At 40.0% G+C, this 14,739-nt stretch overlaps 1 long non-coding RNA gene across 1 annotated transcript in view; it reads right to left on the minus strand.

Annotated features, from left to right (window-relative positions):
* LOC127384658 (uncharacterized) overlaps positions 1 to 14,739 on the minus strand; it is a 32,191-nt gene that overhangs the window by 6,957 nt on the left and 10,495 nt on the right. The window contains exon 2 of the long non-coding RNA XR_007889472.1: positions 12,562 to 12,611. This is a non-coding gene — a long non-coding RNA (uncharacterized LOC127384658). The remainder of the gene's footprint in view (positions 1 to 12,561; positions 12,612 to 14,739) is intronic.

Below are 14,739 nucleotides of genomic sequence, written 5' to 3' on the forward strand. Positions count from 1 at the left end.
CTGCATCTGCTTCAGCAAGATTGAAAAAGGTGTTTGACTTGTGCTTGATGACACCAGAGCAGCAGGATCCCAGCAGCTCTCCAGAGGTAAGAGCAGAAAATGTGATGTTCTGTGCATCATATTGCTCAAACCCAGGAATTGAGGGTTAGTCCTCATGAAGATGAGCAGCAGAAGAGGGTAAGGATTTCCATTCATGGCATATTTCCCAGGTATCTCACTGCAGTTGACATACATGGTCTTAATTTAGTTCTGCTCCAGCTGGGGAGACTGAAACCCTACTAGAAGTTATGTTGGCAAAACAGCAGCTCTTGCAATAAATATACATGAGCAATAAATATGCTCTAACAACATATGTACATATTCCCATTTCTTGTGTTCAAGAGCAAATAATGCATTTTACTTGCATTTGATTGCACATTCTTAGTTCATTCCTCCCTCAACATATTTTATTTAAGCTAGAATTGCCACTTGGAAACCAAATGGCTTCTTATTTCTATTTAGCACCCTTCACAAAATGTGCCAAATGCAGAGATCCTGAAATACAAAGGCCTGGTGAACAAGTGCTACTGCCTGCCAATAAAACAAATTGTGCTGAAGAAACTTAATGGGAACCTTGTTGACTGCTTAAAAAAAATAATAATACTAACAACCTCCACCCACCCAAATATTAATTGGACAAATTGGCCAAAAGCCTGATATTCTCACATAAATCTACATGATTATTAAGAAAAGATGTGCTAAGGAAGGTTCAGTCCCTAGCAGGAGGCAGCTTAAGAAATGGGGAAGGAGCAAAAGGGAGCTTAGAAAAGGCAATGTCAGTGAGACAAAGGACAAGAAATCCCATTGATTTAAAGGAAACCCTTCTCATTTTGAAACTCAATTGAAAATTGATACCAAATATCACATAAAGCAACTCCAAAATCTGTTTCATCAGCTCTGTTTCAATCAGCTCAGAAATTTTTCAACTCACTGGGACTGCACAGAGGCATCCAAAAGTAGAATTTGAATTTGGTTTTTATGAAACAGCTCATTAGTAGAAAATGCCCTGCTGGAGATACTATCAGACATATTTTTCTAGGTGCCCATAATGGCAAAACTCCCGCCAGCCTTTCACATCGTTAAAGCTTTGGGAGCTGACCAGGCTTGACACAAAGGCTCTATGAGACCATAAAGAAAATGTCTGCAAGCAAATTCCTATCAAGAATGAACCAAAACTCTGTGTGAAAGGTAGTTCCAGCATCTCTGGCCTCGCAAAGTGATGCCAGTTTAAGTAAGACAGGTTGCTTTCCACTCCTGGGTTATTGCACCAGTGTGACTTGTGAGGCAGGACAGAAAGACTTGCAGCAGGAGCCTGTGTCAGAAATCAGCTTTATTCTTGCAGGACCCAGCCTCAGGGATTCCTGAGCTCTGGAGGTAAAACCAAAGCAATCAAGCTCCTGTTCAGGCAGTTCTTAATCAGGCTGGCACATTGTGTCCAACCCCACAACACTGACCCAGAATCCCAGACAAATGACCAAGGTCTTTCAACTCAGATAATATTTCCAAGCAGAAGGAATAAGAGTATGTTGTAGGGATCCCAGGGAGGTATTAGTCCTTTTTTAATTTATTATTTATTTTTTTTTTAGGTAGTAACACATCCTCATTCTGGAATTCACAATGGCATCATTTAACAACTGTAGCTTGTGCCAGCTCTCTGGATTAGTAAATCACAATTATGAAATTGTGAAATGTTTCCCTGCCATCAAGAAAAGGAAAAAAAAAATAATAAAAAGTGTTTTAAGGGCTTTCCCAAGCATTTGCAGTGATGAGTTTGCCAATCAATTCTTGTTGTGTAGTGAGCAGAAAAGAACTAATTATGTGACTTTTTTTTTTTCTTTTTAATTTCAGAACAAAGAAATTATAATAATTGTTGGTCCTGGAAACTTAAATATAGAATATGCTATAATCCAGAGTTCATTATGACTTGAGGGACTGGCAATAATAATAAGGCATTACGCAGTCCTAAGGAGCTTCATATCTAGAAGGTAAATACTTAAAAGCCATGGTACATCAGCAAATCCAGGGGCAGGAATAGAGATTATTATGGGTTTAGGTGGGGGAACATTATAATTCTTAGTCAGCTTTAAATCTGATTGCAGAAGAGCTTGATTTCAAAAGGGAGATTTGGTGTTCAGCAACATGGGAAGGACCTGCATTTCAGAGACTTTCTACCACTTCTCTGCTGGTATTCCACAGTAAAAAAAAACAAAACAACAGCCTCAGAATCACTAAGAATTAAACAAATTGAAGCTAAAAGCTTTGGTCGTGTAGTGGAAATAGGAAGCAGGTAAGTGTGTAGTGTTTTCCTTCAGTGTTCTGCCTTCAGATCAGGATGACTGACATTTAAAGTGTATTTGCTGATTTTTTTTGGTTGTTTACATGTTATATATATAATGTTTTGATCATCTTGGTCCAGTTAATCCTACAGAAGGGCCCTCACTGCAAAAAGCAACCAGAAAACTGCCCTTGTTTTTGACCAGCTACAAAACCTGGGTGGTTAACATTATTAAATGACCTCCTTATACTTAAAGCAATGAACAGCTTCTGAGCCATAACTCCTCAGCAATAATAGCACATAATCTGCATTATATACCACTAGTTATAGAGTCTAACTATAGTTGTTCCACTGTATATATTATTGGCAGCTAATTGAGGGTTGTCATGGGGTGTCCTGTCTCTGAAGGGCTGTGCTGTCCTCAGTCACCCACCCTGTGCTTTGCTTTGACCCTGAGGAACACAAGCCTTGGGGTGTGGGGAAAGGAGAGGAGTCATCACCTTTGGGACATGGTGGATTTACTTCTTGGAGGTGTCAGTGGTTTCATAGTCCTGCTCCAAGTAAGACAGAGGATTTCAGTCATAGGCTACCCATGTTCCAGGTACATATGCTAGCCATTGGACTCCAGGGGAGAGGGACTAAGGGAAGACTTGCCCTTTGAAATACAAATTTGGGTTAGGAGTTAAGCCTATGGAACTGACTTTTCCTGACAACTGACAGTTGTGTTTCTGAATGGCTGTTTTAGAATGACAGAATGTTTTGAGTTGGAAGGGACCTTAAAGATCAACTAGTTCCAACCCCCTGCATGGGCAGGGACACCTCCCACTAGACCAGGTTGCTCCAAGCCCATCCAATCTGCCCTTGAACACTTCCAGGGAGGGAGTTTCCATAGCTTCTCTGGGCAACCTGGGCCAGTGTCTCACCACCCTTTATCTGGCTTGGTTGCTGTGAATCCTCTCATTAAGATGCTACCTCTCCACAAATACCAGGAGTAGCACTGATGGGTGACAAAGAATGACCTGTCATCTTACAGAAATGAGCCTGTTCCTGCAGCAAGGGACTCTTGGGCAACTGATCTGTAAAACAAAGGGTGGAAAAGACAGGAAGATGAGAAGAGCATCCCAAAGAAGCCCCTGAATTGAGGGAAAGGTAACAGCTGGATTAATGTTCAAATGCTTCATTTTGGGGTTTGCCATGAATAATTAAGTGCAATTAATAAATAGTGCCCTGAAGATAGGATCAGACAGACTTTGGGTGTGGTGCTTAATCCTTCCTGAGTTGGGGAGTAAGGCCAGCAGTCTATAATGGATTTAACTAATTCTCTTAATTGCAGCTTCATTTGCCTGATCTTTCTAAATGGTATTACTCTAGTGATTTGCAGAATAAGCACTTGGAAAAGACTTACCAAAATCATGTTAGGATCTCAAAGATATTTCTCTTCTCAGATTTTCTTCAGTGGGGGAAGATACTTCATCGACAATGCAAATTCTATTAATTTGGCTAAGCATTCAGAGTCTTTGTTGGTGTAAAATAAGAATGTAAAATGTCATTAACAAATTCAACCTTTAGAATCAACGTTGGTAACGACAAGTTCTGCAAGACTCCTAATTAATTATTTATAGTTTAAATATTTTGTAAAAGAAAAATCTGCAGCATTTCACTCTCATTTCCATGCTGGGTATTGAAGCTTTGCACAGATTTCTGCACCTCACAAAAGAAACACCTTCCAGTGTTGGTAACTACCCTGGGAGACAATGAGATAATTACATTTCTTTGTCACCCTTTGCCTGGACAACAACAAATCTGCACAAGAAGCCTTTAGCTCTGAAGACACTCCAGCTAACAGGAATTAAAGCTGATACCCTCAGGTTTTCTATGTCAGGTCTGCTCCCACCACACACCACCACACAGGTGCTCAGTTCCCTGCTCTGAAGAGTTCCCTAAGCTGAACCCAGCAGAGCTAAAACAACCAATGAAACCTAAAGATGCAGACTGCCACCAACAGGTTACCTCCTTGGGCACAATGGAAATTTTTTCTATGATAGTTGATTGTCAGAGAAAAATCTAATGAACTGCAGCTCAGGTGGAAAGCAGTGAAGCTCAGTGAGTGCTCTTGACTTGCCATAGGTGACTGACAAGACCAGTTTTGATTCTTGAGCCATTTTGAGTTGGATCCCATTCCTAAGTACTTCAGAGGAGACTTCTGTTCTTGCCTGAAACCACCAACATCATTTGTGCTTTCACCCATGCAAAGACACAGCAAAGTTCACACTGGCTCAGCAGTGCAGCATCCACCGGCCACGTCCAGCTCTGCTGAGCCTTTAGTTCATGGTAAGGATCCTTCTCTCTTTTCATTATGAGCTACAAATATATAAATATTATATATATATATATTAAAAAAATAATCAAAGATGAGTAATACAGTCTCACCAACCACGCACACAGCTGTGCTGGCTTAATGCAGGTTCACTCTGCTTGTCCTTTTCCTTCCTCTGGTTTGCTGCCTCCATTGCTGAGTTTTGCATTCAGTTGGGCTGCAAATTATTAGCAAATACTTTTTGTCTTCCCCTCTGTGTTTGTACAGCATCAAGCACAGCAAGAGTCCAAGGGCCTCTCACCCTACTGTACTTTTAATAATTAAGAACAGTCATGATTTTATTCTCATTATCAAATTAAAGAAATAAAGCTGCTTCGAAGCTACACATGCTGTTGCAAGTAGCAAAGTGCTCATGATACCCAAGGCCCTTTTGCTGCTCCTAGCTAGTCACTAACTCACTTAATTTTGTGTAGTTTAGCACATTACAAGATTGTTCAAGAGTGCCATAAATGATGTCAGGCACCATCAGAAACCACTTCAGAAAATCATTGCCTGTAGCCAGATCAAAAGGTGAACACCTGGAAACTTGCAGTTCTGGGAAAGCAGAATAAATCTTCTTTTTTTTTTTCCCTTCTTCTTCTTCTTTTTTTTCTTTTTTTTTTTCTTTTTCTCTCCCTCCCCCCCTTCCTTTCTCTTCCTCTTGGAGATTTGTTTCTTTTTGCCTTAAAGAATTTGAAAGGTTTATTTACAGCTTTTCAAATGACCCCTAATCTATTTAGAAAAACATAGCATGGCAAATTCATCTCGGGTGTAACTCCATTTGTTGACTTAAGCAGACTTGTGCCAGAAGGGAGCCTGGCCCAAGAGTTCCTCTGCAGAGAAAAACAAAGCATTTGAATACAACACTTAATTGGCTTGTTGAGTCCCATCACAGACTGTCCTGGAATATATTTATTAAAGGTAATTCTTTTATTTTGGTAAGATTGTATTAGTACCTGAAACTCAGCTTTGAACCTTGTCTTCCTCCCTAAGCTTTGCTGCTTGAGGCTGATAATTTTCACAGCACCTGACAACATTTAAAGAGACATTGTATTATGGAGTTTAGTGAAATCTAAGACCATAAATAACTGGGAAAGTTGATTATTCTGTCAGATATCAGCAACATAATTAATTAAACAATCCATCAGGTTCAACTTTCGGGAAGTAATATAAAAAGTTATTTATTGTGCTACTGCAGAATTCAGAGACGTGCTGGGAGCGTGTTGCAAAGACACACAGAGTCCATAAGTGATCATAAAATGATGTCTGCTATAGACAATTTAATCATAAGATAGTTGGCTTGTTTAAGCTTACAGATTGCTGGCATTCTTCTCTTGGTCAGGTATATATACATCAATTTATTTTTTTTTTTTTCTAAACCAGGAATACTTTCATGAACACATAAACCCCAGAAAAAGAGACTGGGGCACAAACGGTCTTTCCATGTGTTGTATATGGAGCAGGGGAGAGAGAGGAAGGAAGTTGGGGGAAAGGACTGGCAAAAAGGATAAAGAAAGGAGACAAAGCAGAAAGCAGGGAGAAAATTAGGAAAAGAAAGATAGAGATGTTTCGAAAAGCAGAAATCCACAAGATTGGGACATAGAGATGTGGCCAAAGCATCAATGGGCAACCAACCCTCTTCCCTGCATGGTTCTTGAGTGGATGTACCAGTTTATGGTATGAATCCTCCCTGTCCTGTCCCAAGTTACAAACCCTAATTAAGAAACCAATTATGAAGCCAGTAGAAAATGAGTTAATAACTTGTGTATATTTTGGAAGCATCAGTTGCTTTGCTTTCATTGGAATCCCAACAACCTTGTGATTGCATTAGGGTAAGATGGTTTTGAGTTTCCTCAACTACACAAAGTTCTGGGCAATCATAATTATTTTACTTAGTTATTTTATTTAATCCAAACAATTTCTTCTTTTTTTTTTTTTTTTTACAAACCAACATCTTGCTAAAGGAGCTGGCTGGGCATGTGCACATGCAGTGCTGCTAAAACCAGGTGGTTTGCTACATATATAGCAATAATAATAGTATAGTAGTATTAGCTAATATATACACTAATAATTTCAGCCAGGACAAAAATAGTAAGGAGGAAAAAAGCAGTACTCTGTAGAAGGGTGGCTTGATAGATCCAAGACACTTTTGAATGTATACATTGAGACAAAGAACACTTTTTCTCATATGAAACAAAACAGGTAATATAAAAGCATCAGATGTGAACAGCATCAAACCCCAATTAATTTGAGATAAAGCTAATGAAAACCCCAAAATGTTTCAGTATAAATTTCTGATCCAGCATGATTAGGATTTTAAAACTGACTTCATGGGAGCAACAAGCTCTGCAGCAACACTGGTATTACAGACTGTATTTTGATTTGGAATTATAAAATCTGAAAACTTTTGTTTTCACTCCAGTGAGCTCTCCTGTACCAAGCACACTTAAAATCCTTTCAGTGATTCCAGGTTACAAACGACAAACCTAATCTGAAGAGAAACTTTTATATGTTTGAGGTTAACTGTAATAACAGCTTTATTCAGTTAGACCTCTTAAACCTTTAATAAAGCAGATACTTGACACGTAGTTTTTATTTTATTTTTGTAATAGATGTATTCCCTGAAAGTTTCAGGTGATAAGTAAACTGAATATAGAGTAGTATTTCTCAGTATTTGCCATAGAGTTTCTAAATATTGCTATTGCATAATAAATAGATGTTTTAAATACTTGTTCATAGAGGTCTTTCCTTGAACTTAAGCATAAGTTATCTAAACAGTTGAAAAAAGATTTATAGTTATGAAGAGGCCTATATGTCAAGCAAAGTTTTATGATATGTTCCATAATAAATTAGCAATAAATGGATACAGGTGACTGTGGAATTTATGGCCTTTAATGTTTTAATGCTGCACTAAGGAAAAACCTATTATTAAGGTCCTAAAGGGTAATACAGGAATACCATCTACAAATTGTCAAATTAAATAGTTGTTGCCAGGTATTTGAACAGTGGAACGTTTTGGCTTGACCAGCAGCAGGGGTGGACAGCAAAGAAAAACAGAAAACTAGATCATGGCAGAAGTGCAAATGAAGATTTCACCCTGCAAGCCCTGCTCACATGTGTCCCCTCTGCTCTGCCTGTCCTGAAAACACTGGGCCTCATCCTGAACCATCCTGCATTTGAAACATCTGTAATTATCCATGTAATCTAAGTCTACTTGTAGGGCTACGAATTACCCACAGAGGTAAAGGCTGCAGGATTTGTCCCACTTTAATTGGTGGCTAAAAGCCATTGATGAGTGAAGCACCGTGCCCTGCTTTGCTTGGCTGAGACATTTTCAAGTGTTTCTCTCCACGTGAAAAGTGTTGCTTGAATCCAAGAAATAACACCATGGGAATGAAATAGATTTCACTGTCCTAACTCTGTGAACTCGAGTAACACTGGAAACTGCCCTAAACCAGATTGAGACAAGTGCCAAAACTAGACGATGCACCTACTGCAGATGCTGCAAACCCTTTCTGCTAATGTCTTTTGGGTGGTTAAACCCCATCTGAAGACAAAAATATTGAAAAAGCTAGTGAGAACCTGATCAGATGAGAAACCAAATCTTTGGGTCAAACCAGGGATGGTGTTTGGTGGGGTAAAGGGTGAGAGATTTACCTTTGAAGAGAAATCAGAGCTGGCAGTAACGAGTTAAGACCTCAAAGCCACTTGGCAGTGCCTGCCCAGCAATGTAACACAGACCCAGTGCTCCAGAAAAGACTGGGTCAAAATTACTTTTTAAGATTAGCCATATCCAAGCCATTAGCATGATGTCTGCACGTTAACACATCAGCACAAAGATAGGGCAAGGGGGAAGGGGAAAGAGTTATGCAAAAGTGCTCTGCGGCTGCCATCGGGGCAGTTAATCTCTAAAAGGAAACACATGTTGTCCAACCCTTCACCTAATAGGGTTGGACAGTAATTAAAAAATATCTTTTATTTGGAGAGCTGGGTCTTGAAACTACCAACTCGCACCATTAATCTTTTTGATCTAGTGCAAAGATCTGCAGCAAGGGTCAGCAAGCAGGAGCTCTGCTGTTTGTAGAGGGACGAGCCCGCTGACGGGACGGTGAGCTGTAAAACAGACACACAGACAGCAATTAAGAGTGGCTGGGAAAGGGGCTGAACGGTGACCGTGACCTGATCACATCACCAGCTGGGCTGCCATTGGTAAATCACCTCAAAAACCACCAGCAGCTCCTCAGTAAGACAATTTAGGGGAGGCAATTGCATAGGGGAACTTGTTGGGTCAAACAAGATGCGGGAAGAGGGCACCCGGAAAGGTATCGTTGCCTTGCTCTGCTCCTCAGAGGTGGCAGAGCAAAATCTACTGCTAGGATGGAAATCTTGAGATTTGCTCAAGATGTTAGCACTCCCACATGGGAATGTGTAACATGGGTTGCCTACAATTAAAACTCTACCATGTTACCTTGCAAGACACAGCCGTTAAAGCAGCAAACCTGTCTCATCTATCCTGTGCTACATGTTTTCCTCCCACCGTTCACACAGGGCTGCTTCACCAAATGTTCACATCAGCCTGGTTTGCCCCAGCTGGGGAACCTTCTGGTCTAAAGTACCTCAATGTGCTCTCCCAGTTAAATGAAATCTGCAGAGGGGCTGCTATTGGTGTAACCAGGCAGAGGTTGTGGTCAGGGGAAAGTCCACCCCTAATGAGAACAGTAACGAAATTAACAGTTTCTTAGCAGAGCCAAGAGGGCAGTGTTCTAACCAGCCTTAAGGCTGTCTTGGAAGATGTGTCAGTTTAAGCCCTTTTGTCATTCAATTAATCTCCAGCATGGCTTCGGCAAAGAGAGAAGCTCTCCACTACAGATAGCTGGGATAAACGTTAATTAACCCATTAGTCTTGCTCACTTCACAGTTCCTTTCCTTTCTGTGCTCTACTATCATGACACCACTAATGTTTTTCCTTATTTTGACAGCACTAAGAGTCTTTTTTTTTTTTTTAAATTTATGATGTTTTTTGAGGAGTTTGATAAACACCTGTAATTTCATCTGGAAGCTGTTTTTGTTCTCGTGCCCTGAAGAGCTAACTCCCAGAACCCCCTCCAGCCCATATGTCTATCAGATGTGATCATGTTGTGCTGGGTTGGGCAGGGTGAGTTGTTTTTTTTTCGCTCTGATCTATGAGCTTATCTGATCTGACCCTTAGCAATGACAGCTGCAGGTGAGTTGTAAAGCTATCTGCTCTTCAGAGAGAACTCAGATGCTGTGCTGCAGGTACCACCTCTGTTCCCAAGAGCCTTCTGCTGTGCTCCATCCAGAGGGCCACCAGCTACTGCTCCCCAGGGCAGGCTCCTCTGCCCCAGGGAGCCTTACTGGCTTCAGCAGTCAGATATGATGGAAACTAAATATTTGCTGAATTTCCTTCTGCTTTTATTTGTTATTCATCCCTTCCCTACAAATTCTGTATCCCTGTAAAAGATAGGTTATCAAGTAAAGATCCCATGGTTATTTCTTTGAATTCTTTCTCCGTCAGGGCAGAACAAGCAGAGACTGTTGAGCAGGCAAAGGATTAGTTTAGCTTGAGCAAGTGTCTCCAGATTTGACTCTAGGGTATAATATCACCTGTCTGTTACCTCTGAAGTTCTTCCACTCAGGAAATATGGGGGAAAATATACTCAGATACACTTTTTTGTTCTCCACAGAGAACAGAAGTTAGCAGACTTGGATTTAATCTTAGGTTAATACTGTTTTTCTGACTGACTTCAGTAGCTGTGATGAAGAGTCTACATACAGAAATAGTCTGGAAAGGTCAGTTCACAAGAACACTCAGCTTCTGGGACAGAACAAGTAAAATAACTCTGGTGTAAAGACAGTGGACACCCTCTTCTAAATAAAAAGATACAAACAAATAGGAGAGATCTGCTGGTTCAAGCCAACATTTGCTTAATTTACATATTTAGCTAGCATACTTGTGCTCTACTACTTTACCCCAGGTAAGGTTCTTATAACTACAGGCTTCTAAAATATGGTTTTCAGGCTCTACCTACTATTCCATGTCCAGGGTGCTGGAGCCACTGTGAGAGCAACTGAGACTGGAGGGGAAGGAAAGCAAAGTCTGCTTCTAGACACAAAGGTGAAGTGAGCTGAATGCAAGCAGGAGGTCTTCTGTCTGAAGGAATGGAGAAGGTGATTGAAGGAGCACAAGACAGAGCCATGTCCAAGTAAAGACAAAGAAGTGAAGATGAGTATTTTTCTTCTAGGAACAAGACAGGACTACATAAAATCAGAAACAGTGAGAAGAAATTAAGCCTACTTGAAGGCTTAATTAACAGGGTTACTGTTTCCAGGAAGATGCTGAGCTAAGTATTTGAAAGTGTTCCTGTAAGAGATGGTAAATGTACCATCCTGATGAGGAAGAACTAAAGGAAAAAAAGAGGTGAGTCAGTTTTGATTTTAGATATTTCAAGAGTTATTGTAGAGTCTGCACAGAAAAAAAAAAAAAAAAAGACAACTATTTTGAAAAAAAAGAAAAATAAGACAGAAATGTGAATGAATAAGCCTCAAGATCTGTGATGTTGGTGATACTTTCCATGGGCTCAGCAGGGGCTTCCTAAGAAGAAGAGGGTCTTCTAATGCTGAAGCACGTAAGAAAAGCAGGAGTAGCTACAACTGAATCTCCATAAAATGTAAAGATACACTTGTACATACAGCTGCAATATAAAGCAACAGTCTCCAATACCTGGGTTACAATCTGAGTTTCTGGGTTAGTTTATACTCCATTGCTTCATGTTGAATATTTAGAAACTGGTGACAATGGAGCATGATGCTTTCTCCTCCTGTCCTGAATGTTTCCTACCCAAATATATATGTCTCATTTGCTACTGGCTTAAAGGCTGCTTTCCCAAACAAAACCATGCCTGGCCTCCACAGCATTTCTACTCTGAGTCCTAGAACAGACAAGTTCAGGTCCATTTCTCTTTATTGCTTTCTCTGACAGTATCTCCTTGCCCTGTTTTATTTGCTTTTCTTTTTTTTTTTTTTCTTTTTTTCTTCCTCTTGTTTATTTCAACTCAAGAGGGACTACAGGGAAGAAAAAAAGTGGAAGTTATGCTAATGAAATTCTGTGTTTCCTTTTTAAAGATACAAGCATAATCTTTCACTAACATGCTTATTGCAAATTCAAGCATGCAGGATCAAAATTAAAAATCGTTATCACTCTCCAAACAAATACGTAAAAATCTCTACGACGCAAATTTAAATCACAGCAGAAAACACTACACCTTGAAATCAACAGTCAGGTTCAAATATAAACCTGCAATTCATAGAATCACAGAATGGTTTGGGTTGGAAGGGACCTTAAAGATCATCTAGTTCCACACCCTCTGCCATGGGCAGGGACACCTCCCACTAGACCAGGTTGCTCAGAACCCCATCCAACCTGGTCCTGAACACTTCCTTGGAGGGGGCATCCACAGCCTCCCTGGGGAACCTGTTCAGTGTCTCACTACTCTCACACTAACCAATTTCTTCCTAATGTCTAATTCCACCATCAAAGACACTGCATGGTGAATCTAGCCCAGAGTTTTGTCTGCAGATGCATTTTTATCCAACATCCCCACCTTGGGACTGGAGAAATGAAGCAGCGAGGAACCAAACCAAGTGCAACTTGTCTGGGGTTGGATGTCTGGTTCTGGTTTTATTTCTACAAGTCTGAAGTTAACCTGTATATTCTTGCCCTCTGTCATTTGACAGAGGAATGTGCTCAGCCCCCTAAAATTTGCACTGCCTGTCTTGCTGCCATCGTTAAGGGAACCTACTGCCTTGTAAAAATGTAACTACATGTGTTTCATAAAAATCTATATAAAAATAACAGCACTAGGGTACTTACATCTTTCTGGAACAATTGAATTCTGAAATAAGCATCTCTGGTTCTTCCTCCTGCAAATGGATCAAATTACATTTTACTAGGTAATAAAGTGTGGTACAATAGCCTGCCCAATCTGTTTGCATCTTGTCTTGTACACAGTCTCAGAAACACTTACTCATTATTCAACCTAATGGGGCTGCATTTGGCATATATTGAAGGTTAACGCTCTCCTTGGAAGCTGCAGAGGTTAACTGCTCCTGACAGTCTCTTTCCTTCCTCTCTGGACATGTTTTCACCATGAATATTAGAAACAACAGAAGTGAACATCATAATACTCTAGAATGAAGGTGGTGGTACAAACCACAGGGATGAAGTAATGGTAGCAATTATTTTTGTCTAAATCCCTGATCATCCCAATGGAACCTACTCCATACCTGGAAGTATTTTGAAATGCATCAGGGAAGGAATCTGGTCCTGCCAAAATGCTGCAGAATTGAGGGTCCACATTATTAAGCATTATTATCATTCTTTATTCACTTCATTGGTAGTGTTTGTACGATTGTGGCTACGCATGAAAAAAACCCAGAATGCTGCCAGAAGCTGATCTGGAGATGTTAGACTCTTCATTCAAATGTCATTGATTTCAGAGGAGGAAAAAAGTCTTTCTGAATACAAATCTCCTTATTTAATGTTACCTATGATCTAAATGATGGTCGTTGTAGTCCTGTAAGTGGTCGGGGTGCAGCAGGTTCAAATCAAAATCACTTTTGAAAACAGAAGCTTGAAAAAGATTTGTCTGTAATTCCTGGGCTCTGCAGCAAGGACTGACACGGGTCGCTAATCGCCCACAGAAACGAACGAACTGCTGATACAGTTGAAATGTTTTCTTTGCTCTTGTTTTGTGCGACAGTATTTTTCTAGTCCCCGCACTCAAAGCAGATACACCGCATTTTGATGTAGTTAAGCTCTTTTCAAGGTGTGAAATTGCTAAGTACCGACACCAAAGGAAACAATTTCTTTTAACACTGCGCTGTGCCACTTGAAGCAGGATCACCCTCTGGCTTCCAGCCAGCAAACTCCAGTGAGAACTATTTTATAGCACATGACTATAATAAAAGATATTTAAACATGGCCTAACAATGGATTAAACTAGTAAGACATAGTTTGTGTTAGATCCCAAGGATGAATATCAAAAATAGAGGCAACAGTTTTGAAACAACAGCCAGCAGTGAAAAGTTTACTTCTAATATAAACCAGGCAGCCCCCAAAATAATTTGTGGTTTATTTAATTCTTACCGTTCATCTTGTGTTCTTTTGAGTGAGCTAAAGTAAGACACCCGCCTAAAAACACCAGCTGGTTTAGATTTTGATTCTGGATCTCTAGTGAGCTGAAAAACTGTAATCTGCATCTGCAGGGGTGGGGAGTCATTCCTGTAAACAGGAAAAATGAGGATTTGCTGGGGAGGGGGAAGGGCAGCTTATGGGAAGGTGCATTTGGGGAGAAGAGAGAAAAAAAACCAACCTCACTAATATATTGTAATAAATTACTGTTTTGTCATTATCTGGTTATATTTGCACAAACATCAGTTGCATGTGAGCCCTGAAAAAAGAGTGTCTCATTGCCTTTAATATGCACTGCAGTGAGCACCCATACAGAATCATTACTGTAACAAAACCAGCTGCGTGTAATAGAAAGCAAATGATTTACAATGTTACTGTAAGAAACTACTTTATTTCATATTATCATAAAAAGAACAGCACTGAAAATTTGCATGACAAACACAAGAATCCAGGACACTCCAAATCTAATTCGTTTTTAAGTTTTAATAGGTATTAACTTACAGAGGTGAATTGTTAAGAACGTTTCTTGAAGAACATTTCCAGAGAGTTTAGCTGCAATATTGGAACTCGTAGGTACTGGAACAAGGGCTAGTCTAGTAAATGAAGAAAATTCATAAGCCTCAAATAATTTGGATTCATTGCTGGACCTAAAAAAGGCATGTTTATGTTTATCACCAGCTCTGGCTGAAGGTTATGGTCTATCAAAGATCTCTCTGAAGTCATTGGGATTCACTCTGAGCAAAGACTGCTGGATTAGATGCTGTTCTTTCAACGATTTCAGTTCTTTTATCAACCTGCACAGTTACTGTTTTTAAGTATTGTGAAGCTCTAACAAACAAACATAAGCTGTTTCAGACC

Source organism: Apus apus, chromosome 4 (genome assembly GCF_020740795.1).
Source record: "Apus apus isolate bApuApu2 chromosome 4, bApuApu2.pri.cur, whole genome shotgun sequence".
Lineage (NCBI taxonomy): Eukaryota > Metazoa > Chordata > Aves > Apodiformes > Apodidae > Apus > Apus apus.